Source organism: Harpia harpyja, chromosome 10 (assembly GCF_026419915.1).
Source record: "Harpia harpyja isolate bHarHar1 chromosome 10, bHarHar1 primary haplotype, whole genome shotgun sequence".
NCBI lineage: Eukaryota > Metazoa > Chordata > Aves > Accipitriformes > Accipitridae > Harpia > Harpia harpyja.
The window spans coordinates 41,845,482-41,854,196 of NC_068949.1; the positions used below are offsets into that span (position 1 = coordinate 41,845,482).

Sequence of the window (8,715 nt, forward strand, 5' to 3'; positions counted from 1 at the left end):
TATTTTATAATTATTTAAAATGTGCCTTGTTACCCTTGTGTAAGAATCTGGGCTGCAAGACAGTTGTGGTTGTCCTCTAATTCTTCAAGGGGCTGACACAGCACTGGGTTAAAGCACACGATGATCTGGTGTCTCAGACTAGTATAATTTAATAGCCAACCTTCTCTGTACTGCTGCTTCTATTTAGAAGTGTCCAAAAATCTTTTTTTTTTTTTTTTAGATGTAAAAGCCTTCTGGCACTGAAGTACATCTATTTCTTGACTGAAACATATCTGCTCTATGCTAACCTCATTATCCAGGAATGATTTCTAGAAGAGGAAGTGAAGAATAATTAAATCATTCCTAACTGAAGGAAATGCTTCGCAGAACTATGCAAATTCCAATTTGGCCAAGATGCTGTGGTTTCATGTTCTATTTCTGGGAAGGGCAAAGGGAGAAACAATTATTTTTGGAGTTACGGATAGCCAGCTTCTGGCTTCAGTTTTCTCTCTTGCCTTGAGATGAGAATGCACTGGGACATCCCCTTTCAGGAGGGAGCACGGTACATGGCATCGCCTGCTTCCCTGTACCTGTCCTGCTGTAAGTGCTTGTAAATTAAACTTGCCCCACTTGCTGCGAGTGTCGTCTGCTTTGGTTGACGCTTGCCAAGATCCCTGAAGAGGGGCATTTTGCCTGCATGCAAAATTAGAGCTCAGCCCTCATCTGAAGTAGCAACGTCTCTGCAGTGGTGTGCTGCCCTGGCTGTCCGCACAGGGCAAAGGTATGAGGGGATGGACCCGCTTCCCCCTGCTTCTCAGCCTGCAATACAGTGCCTGGAAAAGAAAAAAAAGTGGGATTACATTTTGGAGTTTAAAAATGAGATTCCTGTGTGTGTGCTCAGCAGGAGTGCCTGGGGAGCCCATGGGCTGGGCACAGCACTCCTGGGGCTCCGGGGCCCTCATCTTTAGATTTTCACATTTTTCCATCTGCAAATCTCTCTCTTAGAACACTTAAGGCAAAAAGGGTGGTGGTGGGAACTCCACAACTAGCTATTTTTATGTGGGAATGTTTGCAAATACATTAGTGAAGTGTAATTGAATTATTAACTGGGAAAAATATAATTAGAGTGCTGGAAGAATGGCTTTTCAGTGCTCCACAACTTTTGTCTTTCAAGGAATCAAATTGCTAAAATGAGTTATGCACTCAAGAAATCCGCTTAGAATTAACAACATATGTCCTACTTTTCCAGTTTTTCCTTTAAAAGTTACATATAATAATGAAGTGTAAATAGCAAACTTCAGTGATTTGCAAAAGGTACCAGCCTTGCATCTTTTCTAAACCGGTTGATTTATGTGCTGTTTGCTGTTTCTGAGAACACAAAACAATTAATTTATGTGTGAAAAGAACAGTGAATTAATCCTAGAGAGCCCTGGAGCCTTTAAAGACCTGAATCATATGTTGAGCTCGTTTAAAACTTGCATAAGAAATTAATGTAGAATAAAGCCCTTTAATTTGAAAAGTGCATCTATAGTAGGTGTCCCTAGGATATCTTCTGGATCATTATTCAGAAAGGTTAAGGAGGACTTTATTTTTTTCTTTCTTTCTTTTTTTATATTCAGTATGTATTTTCCAGTTTGCAGCTCAACATGGTGCATTTCAACTTATAAAGAGGCAGAGATTTTAAAAAGAAATGGGGAGCTTTTTATTCACCTTGCACTTAATTTCCTTGCTGCCTTGCCAGTCCCAGCTTAATGAATGTAATTGCTACCTTTGATGAAAATACTATTATCAAGATCACACATTACATTGGAAAACAGTTTTTCTTTAAACACAGCTACTGCAGTCTCTAATTATGCATGTAACAAGTGGCTCCCGAACAAAAGAGCATGTTGTCTACAATTGCTAGGAATTGGAGCAAGGCAAATTTGAACAAAGAACAGATTAGATTTGCTCCATGCTCCACAAAGCCCATTCCCCTGATTAATTTCCTGCAAAAACTAAAACAATTCTCTCTTAAAAGAAACTAACCCTCATCCCCAGAATGATCCATATGCCATTTGTGTCAATCTATATGATGATAATGGCTACAGATTTAAATTATTAACTATTAGATGTAGTAAAATAGGAAAGCTCTTTTATAAACTTACCTTTTCATATGTAAATAAGCAGTACAAGGACTTAAGGAACAAAAAACTGACTTTTCTGTGGAAACCAGGAGCAAGAAAGCACGCAGTAACTGAAAGTCTGAATTGTCCATGTATAATCCAATTATTTTGTCAGTTTACTCTGTGCTCCGTATCCTGCACAAACACTGCAGCAGGAGTATCAGGTCTGCTAACGTCGTGTTGGGTTTTCCAAGAATGACATATCTGAGGGCTGCTTCCCATGTGTGCACCTTGAGGAGAGTTCTTCTGAAAAGGATTTCACTTAAGTCTTAAAACAAATTATTTTCTCAACAGGATTTAGTGAGTCGAAATCAGAACTGGAAATACATTTTGCTATTATTCCATGGAAAAGCAGACAGACACTAGTAAAATTTTTAATTAGTACTTGGCCACTGATTAAATCCTGCAATATGGATTGAATTGTTTTTTTGTATTAATAATACAGTGAATTACTCATAGCAATTTAGAACATTGTGTTATTTTTCATTCTTATTTGTATTGATCTAGGATCCCTAGCTGTGGCCCATTGTACAAGATCCATACAAAACCCAGTTATCTGCATAAAAGCAAAAAAAACCAAAAATAGTTCCGCTTCAAAGTGTTTACAAGCTGGGTTAGGATTGGATGTGGACTAATGGAAACCTGTGTCTAGATTATTTTTAAGAAAAATTGGTGAGCAGCAGCAGTGTACTGGTAAAAAAGCATGCCTAGCCCTGCATCCTCTCGCTTGCTCTAGTGAAAACGCTTTGTTCCTGCGAGGAAAGTCAGATTAGTCGCATGAGAATTGGTCCTGAGGCTGTAGTGAGTGGTGCTGTCTGCCCGGCACTGCTCTCTGCCAGGCTGAATCCAAAGCCCCTTCACGTGTAAGACACACTGCAGGGCTGGGTTCAGTTAGTCTGGGCTTCAGGTTTGACTGGCGTCTTCTCTGCCACGGTAAGCTCTGCCTGGCTAGGCCGTGGACGCTGGCGTGTGCGAACTCTTCCAGTGGCCAAAGCCTTCCATGCAGTCAGCAAACAGTGAAGTCTATTCATGGATTCACTGGTGCTGAAACAGGTAAAACTAAGTCTGTTCTCTGTCACAAGCCTATCGAAGATATGAGCTGTTGAATCCTCCATACAGTTCTAAAATACAGTGAACTATATCTTAATAGGGTTGGTTTTTAAATCTTGAAATTTAGATTTCTAAGCAAGACACTGCTGAGAAATCTCCAAGCCTCAGAGCTGTTGCCTGCACTCCCAGTCCCTTTACGTAAAGCAACGTCTCTTCATCCACGACGTATTTTCATGACTGCAGGTCTCTATGTCAGCTGCACCCCTGCACTGCTCTGTGATGTCTAGTTTAGGTCTCTCTTAGACTGAGTAACTCTGGTCTGTAGTGTTATGCTTGAAACGGGCGATGCTTCCTATGCCGGGATGACAATATTAGGCAGTGTAACTAACACAGGACCATAAGATGCAGCAGAAGAGAAATGATTCTAAAATTAATGATGTGCAATGGCCAATAATAGGTTTCTCGCTGTGAAGCTATTTCGCATGAGAGAATGGCAGGGAGGGAAAGGAAAAGAGATAACAATTCTATATTTCAAATGAATTTTAATTGTGAGGATTTTTCTGATTATCTGCAGCCCTTCCTCTTCCTTGGGACTCACGCTGCAAGGTCCTGCGGTCTCTTGTTCTCATACAAATCACTAGGGGATGAAGGCCACGTGGAAACTTCCAGGAACAAGTTGTGAGTGCCTTCAGTAAGGGCAGACTTTGCCAGTGCTGGGGAATTCAACACTGTTGGAGCTGCATTGCAGCAAACTTGCATGGGCAAGTATTTCCTGCAGCCCACGTGGTTTCTCATGCTTCTCTTTGGGGCTACGGCAGAACTCAGGAGAACAACTTACAAGTCTGTATGCTTAGGAAATTAAAATTTTACTTTTTTAGAATACCAGCTAAATGACAAAAAGTGGTGCCAGCTGGCCAAGGTAAAAGGATTAAAATAATCTTAAATTATTTTAGAAAACCTACAAGAGTGCCAGTCTTCCAGCCTGTCATTTCAAAAGTGTTAAGCCGCATGAGGCGTGTGTCCCACTGGATGCTGCAGGGCTGGGGCTGCTGAGCTCTGATGTCTCATTCAACATGCAGAAAATCGTAAGGAGCTTCTCTCCGAGAAGGAAAGATGGCAACAGATGACTTGTGTTCGGTGCCAGCAGTGGAAGAAGTGAGGTGGCAGAGGTATGTGTATTAGCAGCCTATTTTTTTCTGCAAAATAGCTTCCAGGGCCTTTGTATTCTCATAATGCCAATGCAGAGATCAAGGGGACAATCCTGCCCCTGTTATACCGGTCATCCCTTCTCAGATACTACAGGTGCTTTGTCTGCAGACTATCACAGTTCTTCCCAACTCACATTACTTGCAGTTAATACAGAATCTTTAAAATGTACCCTGCAGATAAGAAGAAGAAAAAAAAAAAGCCCTCATAATTTTCCATGCAGATAGAATTAATCAAGATGTAATTATGACACCAAATGAAATTACTTAGAACATCATAAAATCCTTGTTCATCTCAGCGTCAGTATCTTTAAGAAACTGAATAAAAGAAAATGTAAGTCCTTTCTGTGGAAATTAAAATCATTTCTGTTTCCAGACACCACTTCTTGAGTGTTTCAGATACCATGGGTCTTCTGATGATGGGACCACTGCAGAGCCTGCACTGGTGGAAAAGAAACCTGAGAATAGCCCCCTGTTTTTAAGGCTTCTAGCTGCAAATACCAGTGACAAAAAGGAACTGGATTATAATCACTACCTGGGGAAGCTGGAGAACAAACCCAGTATATTTAGAAAATCCAGAATTACTTGTGGTTTAGTTCCTTGTCTTCCCCAAAACAAGTTGAAAGTAACCTCATGAGTTTGGGGAAACACATTTGTGTACTTTTCTGAAGAAGTGTTAGGCTGTGAGTTTTTCTCCTTTTAGAAACTAATCCGTTGTTCCCTGCAGTGGGTATTAGGTTCTTGTTTTACTGTAGTACTTAATGCAGCACACTGTAAAAAGGCTGGCTGCAGAGAAGACGTGGCACTTGGGCAGCATGAATATTTATCCCTTCATCACACCATCCCTGCTTAGGTCTCGCATCAACCAATTTCAGAGGTTTAGCAGAATTGCTAGCATAACCCCCAGATCCGTAAGCGTTCTTCCAGGTGTGATGTGGCACCTAATAATGCATTTTTTTAGCATAGACGTTGCCTGGAATAAGCATTAATTCACAAACACCCTCATAGCCCCTAATGGGGTAGTCGTGTGGGGATGGATGCAGGAGAGATTTCTCCCAGGGTATGATGCACGTGCCGATTGCTGCGGAGGAGCTCAAGCCTTGTACCTGTCGGCATCGGTTATTTTGTATAGGCAGGAACTGAAAGCTCAAGCCCCGAAGCCTGCTCGTGGTGCTACAACGAATGGGAAGAAACCAGCCCCGTTCCCTGAGCAACCCTTCGTTTCTGTATAAAGTCCTCCTCGGTCCGAGGGCAGCACTGCTCCCTTCCTTTGCATGGGCACGCGTGGTAGCAGGACATCTGTGGAGACCACAGACTGCGATCTCACTATTATACAGGCAGTGGTGGGGCAGGGTGGGAGGCTTGGGATGTCCTTTCGAGGGAGAGGGACTTGCAAACAATGGACCAAAGAGGACTGTACAGAAGTGACGAGGAGGAAGCATCTAGTGAGCTTGTACCCAGCTCAGTCTCCTTCCCTTCTCCATCGAGTTCTTAAAATAATGCAGAGGAGGAGGCAGATCTTGCATCTGCGTTTAAATAATCTCTTTTCATTCAGAGCAAACACAAAAGGGAAGGAGTAGTTGGTGCAAGAGGCTGCAGAGCTACGGAGATCACTTGCCTCTGCCAGATTGATGGAGCTGAGAACGGGCCAGCTCGGTGCACCTTGGTTTACACGCACCGGTCATTTATTTCACGCTCTTCTCTATCTAGATGTATGATCCAGAAAGAAGGAAAAAGTAGTTGAGGTTTAAACTCTTATCACTAAAGTGAGTCTCCCTCTACATTAAAAAACTATCCAGACATTGTAACAGGAATGGGTTCAGTTCTTATGTCATAAATTTGTGTGTGTAGAAAAAAGACTTATTGGTGAATTTAGCAGTATTTTTCGTTGAACTGGCAGTTGCTAACCATTACACCAGTATTTATTTGATTCTTAAAGAGCACAAAAGCATGGACTACAAATAAAGAAGATGGAGTAATAGCTTTTGACTGGACCACTAGCTTTAAACTTGAAATGAAGTGTCCAGTTTTGAGTTACTGTGTCCAAATGCCATTTGTACAGTTTGAAAAGTGGGGGCATTTTTCCAGCTTGTCACTGTTAGCTGTAGTTCATTCCAGTGAATGATATCACTGAAGGAGCAGTTGTTCTGCTATAAGTACTTCACTCATGACTGGAATGTATTAAATGTATTAATCTGTGCCTCAGAGTGTAATTTAGGGAAGCCCTACATTTGACACATTCTTGTACATCCTTATTTTATTGCCTTATCCTGCAGGTAACAATGTCTCAAAAGCAAAGAGACTGGATGAAGTTAAAATTACATGTCACCAAATATTATATGCACTTTTTGTTGCTCATTTCGCTGTCAGAATTACGGATTTTCAACAACATTAGTTTAAATATGTTTATGACTTGATTTACACCTCTGATGTCAAAATAAAATCCCAGGCAGGAATCCAAGGCTTCTAATGAGCTGGGAGGCGAGATGAAGCCATGAGGGGAACGTCCCCAGCCTCACCGCTACATCTTTCACGGCAAAACTCTGTCGCGAACGGCACCCAGGCCAACCAAAGATAAAACGTGAGGGTTGAGTTATCCTGGAGAGTATTTGTCAAACCTGCTTTAAGTCAGCAGAATAAAAATGTATTTTTGCGGCAAGGTTAGACCTTATGTCAACTAAGTGAACCCGTCAAGCATTTATAGCCACCTCGTGACTATTGCCTATCGTAAATTTGAAACACCGTTAATCCATAGGTGTATAATTTTGAGGTACTGTGAGATACTTTTACCACCTTCTATTTTCAATGTAACAATCATCCACGTCGCTGTTGGCAATTAAATAAGGACATGATTAGTAGTAATAAATGGCATTTTCTGCACTGTGTTATGAGGTACGCACCTGCAAAAAGAAATAAATCTACTGCTGCCCAAACCGGGTGTAGGTATCGCAGCCCTAGCTGTTGCAGGCAAATACAGAGGCATTTGCCGTGTTGTGGTTATCAGCCCTGGATCCCTGGCAATTAAGGCAATTTAAGTAGTTGGATTGAAAGCGCTAGTGACTATGTACTGAAAACTAACTCACCTCTCATTCCTTCGTGTGATGTGGAGAGCATTTAATGACCGGCGCATGCTTTATTTATGTTTAATCAGAACTTCGCTGGAAGAGCTGAAACCCACGGTGCCAGCGCTGCACTAGGAGCCAGCGATACTTACTCTAAACACACCGGGCTGCTTTTCTTGTATTGACATCCGTGTCTTCCCTTGTATACATTTCCAAATAAATATCCCGAGCTACCCACAGCTTTTCCTACGGGGCGGAAAAGCCTTTGCTACGGAGCGAGGCAATTCATAAATGTAGCCAAGTGCCCCCGCTCCACCTGCAGGCATCGTTAGCTGGCAGTGATGGGGATGATAGAGGAGATGGGACCAGTGACTGAACTCCGACCTTATCGATCCAGCCACCTCCACCCAGCTGAGTTGCTGCGGTCCAGTCAGCTGAAAAGGAATTTAAAGGGCAGTCGTCTTCCCTGCTCAGCCCTCCTGTCATTAATAACGTTTTCATCCATGACAGTGATAAACACGCAGTACTTGAGGAGAGTTTATTAAGGTCAGTCTATAAATAAAAATTAAAATTTAAAAAAATGGGTTTACACAGATGAACAGATGGATGAATAAAGTGATTGGTAAAACAATAAATATGAAAATAGACAGATGGATGAAGTATCTGGCAGCCATCCTCTAAAAGCCCAATGCCTCAAATGCTGGCAATGTTATACCAGACCCTTCTCTCCCCTCTGATAAAAAACAGATTTAATGAAGCTGCTGCAGAACTTATAGGTTTCGTGGATCTATGGCCTGACTAATATTTTGTCATTTAATGCCTATTCTCCAGCCTGATAAAAAGGATTGCAGCCATTTCTCTATGTCAGGTATATAACTGAGTGCTACTAAAATTTAAATGTCTCATCTGTCCTTGGATTTAAATACAGATGGCCTTAAACCTCCGAGTTTTTCTTAATGCAAGATGGTATACAATCCCCTGCCTGACTTCTTTTATCATTCTCAAAGAGACAGAGATTTGTATCTCAGTGGAATTCAGGCTACCAGCAAGCAAATATTCTTCTTCACTTCCAAAATCTGAACATCATGCAGAAAAACAAAGCCAAAAAGCCCGGTAACACTTCAGCCCCCATCAGCTGAGGAATGCTGGCAGGTCTTTATGCTTTATAAAAAGCAAGTCCACTTGATCGAAAATTTCCTTGGGAATCATTTAATGGCTTGCTATCATGTGAGTTAAATTGTAAGTTTTATCTTT

At 41.6% G+C, this 8,715-nt stretch overlaps 1 protein-coding gene across 1 annotated transcript in view; it reads left to right on the top strand.

Moving 5' to 3' along the window:
* The window catches only part of ACADSB (acyl-CoA dehydrogenase short/branched chain), a 28,060-nt gene extending 23,298 nt beyond the window's left edge, over positions 1-4,762 (top strand). The window contains exon 12 of the transcript XR_008236889.1: positions 221-4,762. The gene's annotated coding sequence lies outside the window, so the exon portion shown is untranslated. The remainder of the gene's footprint in view (positions 1-220) is intronic.
* Positions 4,763-8,715: the final 3,953 nt, after the last annotated feature.